The following is a 4,661-nucleotide window of genomic DNA, read 5'->3' as shown; positions in this document are numbered from 1 at the left end:
CGAAGTCTTTTTGATATATAAGATCAACAACATAAATTCATTAATTATAACAACTAAAGTAATCTACTTACAACTTGCATGTTTAGGTATATAACTTTTGACAATGAATCTAATAAAACTTATTGATTCGTGTTTGATACAATCATACATCAGTTCGGCAGATGGATATGCCTACTATATTATCGTAAGTTGTAAGATTTTGTAAAATGATTGAGTAAAAATAACTTGAATAAATTAAATAAAATTGAGTAAAAAAATAATACAGGCATATTAATTAAAATTAACTGATTTTAAGTAATATACCATAGAATATAAAATTGAAATATAAAAGATAAAATATGTATACTTAATCCTGCTTGATGTGTCTTTATACAATAAATTCTTTTAATACCGTTTTCCTTTTTTATGTGTAATTGTCATAAAAGTTGTTGGTATTTGTTTGTTAATCCATAAAATTAGCGGTTCAATGAGCATATTGATGATGCCTGTCAGATTGATTACTATTATTGTTTGGTCTTATCATATTTTTCATACTAATTATCTATCTAACAGTTTCGTACGTTTGGATTTCTCAGACTAGTAATCTATCTGACAATCTGGTGCACTGGATTTCTCAGAGTAGTAATGTATCTGACAGTCTGGTCCGGTTGAGGTTTTGAGTCTAATATTCTATTTAAATATCTGCTACAAATGTAATTTTCATACTAGTAGTCTATCTAACAGTTTTAGTCTACTTGATTTTCAGATTACTAATTTATCTGACAATCTATTCTGGTTGAGTTTTTCAAATTAATATTCTATTTAAATGCCTGGTCCAAGTGGAATTTTCATACTAGTAGCCTATCTAAAAGCCTGATTCGACTGAAGCTTTCAGACTATTAATTTGGCATGTCTGGTTCGATTGGATTATTTCAAACTAATAATCTACTTGATATTTATTTCGAGTTGCCAATTAAGTGGCCTTATTTCAGTCCGACCGTAATCATACTAGCTTAGGTGTAAGATGCATGCCTGTAACAATTATGTTTACTTTCTTTAGGAATAGTTATCAACTTTAACAATAAATCAGTTCATATGAGTTCGTCCCATAATATGCATTTATGCGTCAGTTTGGATTTGGAATGAATTGAAAACTGAAAATGAAATAGTTCTCATTATTAATAAAATCTTTTTATTTTTATATTCTTTTTATTAATAATAATTTTTGGCTGACCATACAGCTGTTTTAAGTATTACAGTTGGCTAATGAACGCTAACTCTGAGTTTCAATTTGGCAAAATTTGAGTTCAATCCTTAGTACTTGCAGTAAGAAGAAATTATTTACGATAAATTAAATACAAGAAATAATTCCAAGACCATTGATGATGGGTTTTTGCAATACTCGAAACAGCTGTATGGTAAGCCAAAAATTAAATTAAATAAAAATAAATAAAAATTTTGTTGTTACAATTCACTACTGTTCGAAACCTCTTTAACAAATGTACTAGTTTTTGTAAAATAAATGGTCACTTTCGTCATAATTTTCGTCATAAACTATAACTTATACTAAAATCTCTTTCAAAATTTTTTTTGATGGTTATACTTCGCTGATAATATAAAATGCTTTTAATTATTCATTAGCTTTAATTTTTTCTCCCTATTCTTGTGTAGAGTTTTGAAAGATAAATAGTATTTTAATGTGCCGAGTTCGATTTCATTTTTATAATACAACAAAAAATAATTTTTAATAATTACTTCCTTTCCATCATTGTACAAACTATGATAATAAATTATAAAAAAAAATTTAAATATACAAATAGTTATATACTTTTGAATCATTTCTCTCCTTCACCTAGTTGAGTATAATCAAATTTGCCTAAGGAGAAACTACATATGTTAGTAGCTCAACGTAGAAATTTTTGTTCATCTGAAATACATAGCAGCATGTACGAGTTCAATTATTCAAATTGGTTTCGTGCATCTATCTAGTATACCATATACATTTGAAACCTGATAATTATTCCCATAAAATATTCTATAACACCTTTAGGAAAATTGTTATGAAAAAAGATCAAAGCAAACGACTCTGATCCGTTAAGGTAAACTTCACAAAGAACACATTATATATAAAACATATGTTAATAAATAATATTATTAATTTCGGCACCAATGGGCCAGCTGCTATTGGTGCCGAAACTAAAATGAAATTTAAGCCATTTTCAACCAAAACTCAATCAATAAAACCGCATGTCACTAGATCACGCACAGCTTGATGCCCCAAATCACCAATTAAATTCCAATTATAAAGTCAAACAATGGTAAGTGGAATTTTTTTATTCCATTTTTAATTTGTGGTTGTCAGTTGCTGCCGCTCACAACAGCGGCTATATCAACAGTAACAGCAGCACTCACTATTGCTGCAGCAGCAGCAGCAACACCAACAGCAATTCCAACAGCAACATCAACAGCAACAGCAACAACAACAACACTAGCAACTATCTTGAGTTTTAAAATGAAATCGCTGCATTATTGACTGTTTAAATCCGCTGAACCCATTCAATGTTTAATGTGCAGTCGCTTTTGATGGCAAATGTTAAGGCTTAAATAGGATTATTTTGTGGTTTTAACTGTTGCGAGTGAATTGAGTTTGTTGCACTGTGAGGCATTATGCCCGCATTTTACGATGTGGACCAGAATGCCGTGAGTCAATAATTTTGCTGTTTTAGCTTTCGAAAACTGAAATTTCAACAGGAAATTCTATTTTATTTTTACAATTTATATAAACAGGATTTCATTGTTTAGGCCACTAATTATGTGATTCACTGGTGACGTTTCCGCATAACAATTTTTGTTGCGATATTTATTGCTAATGAATGCAACATCATTAAAATTAACTGTTTTAAATAGTACTTTCCAATTTGTTTGTTGATTGGTCCTAGAGATTGTTACATATTTTGAAATAAATTTTATAAATACAGAAATTGGATAATGTGAAATTGAAACCGCAGTCATGCTAATTGTGGCATAAACTATTAGAGTGCACTTTGGTTATAGTAAAATAATTTTAGAACAATACAAATTATTAAACATTCATGAAATATTCATTAAATGCAAAGAATATAACACAAATGTATATTATTTATAATAATTAATTAACATTAGAGAATATTTCATAAATTAACTAATAAATTAAGCTGATATAAAAGTATACACGGACTAATTGGTCAGTTTAGTTATTTCATTTGTTAAAATTGTAATTTATTGATTTACCGATGTTACGAGAGTTTTGTTGAAAATCATCCTCAGGGTAATGACAGTCGAGATATCAAAAAATCAATAGTTAAATAGAATTTACAATATCAACTGTGGTTTACATATTAAACAGTCCAATTAGCTTTTAGATACTTAAATTAAATATTTTGACTATAAAAATTAACTAATTAAAATTACGGATTAAAATGTAAACAGTATATAGCAAACTATGGAAATTATAATTTTTAAAAATAATAGTTTATTTATTTAATTATTAAAATGAAATCTTATCTGATTGTGTTTGAAAAATTTACATTAAATAATTAGATGCGTTCCTAAAAACCCGTTCAAAACTTACCTACAGCCGTAATTTTTTCCTTCAGAGTAGTAAAAAAATACTTGCAACTTACGAAAGAAAACATGTGAAGCAACAACAATGATCTTAAAATCCTATTTTTTTACAACTATGAAAGAAATAATTATGGCTAATATTGCTAAAATTGGTATTAACTTTGCAAAATATCGAATAAAGATGATATCTAGGCCGCCAATATATGATATATGATATATTCGATGAATAATTCACTATATCTATATTATCGTTCGATGGTAAGAACTGCAGAACTCTGATGACACTGTATGGTTGCAATGCATTCGCGCTAACTAAACATCACCTGTAGTGGCAATTGCAGAAAATATAAGAAACCGGGTGTTTAGGAAACCCTATAGCATCTCCTCTGTTTCTGTTCAGCTCTCAAAAACTATAATAATATATGGAGCTATTAGTTTTGAGGTGCTGAACTTTGCCCCTTTGAATAAACTATTTTGTAAAACTCAGAAATGTCACACAAATATTAAGTAATGTATTCTATTTTTAATTGTATACAAACATTCTATCCTTGACCTATTTGGTTTATGCGTACTCTCGGTTAGCCAGCACTACTTACCTACCCATAAAGGTAACAAAAATTTGTTCATTAAATGAAAGGTAACAGTGCCTTATTCTTGGAATATCCGTACAATACATTTAGATAAAAATTATATGTTAAAACACACACTTAACTGTAAGGCTATGCTTTATAAACAGAAACTCGGAACTCTTTCGACTAATATGGTTTTAAAGAATCTGAAGGGATCATAGAAAATAGAAATAGAAAATATTCCGTAACTACAAAGGAGCCTTAAATGTTATTTTTGTTATCTATTAGTAACCTAATACTAATTTTAAAACGAATCTTAAACACTGTATTATCAGTGACGTATTTAAAGCGACAGGTTCGGTTGTCTATTAAATAAATATTATGAGACTAGAAGTGCAACTCTAATAGGTTAGAACTAAGCCGTCTGTCTTCTTTCTACAAATTCATTAAATAAACACGAATTAGACTTTTATTCAAACTTCAGTATTATATTTCTTTCAAGTTATTATA

Source organism: Teleopsis dalmanni, chromosome 2 (assembly GCF_002237135.1).
Source record: "Teleopsis dalmanni isolate 2A chromosome 2, ASM223713v2, whole genome shotgun sequence".
NCBI classification, from domain to species: Eukaryota; Metazoa; Arthropoda; class Insecta; order Diptera; family Diopsidae; genus Teleopsis; species Teleopsis dalmanni.
Note: the sequence above shows the minus strand (reverse complement) of the source record.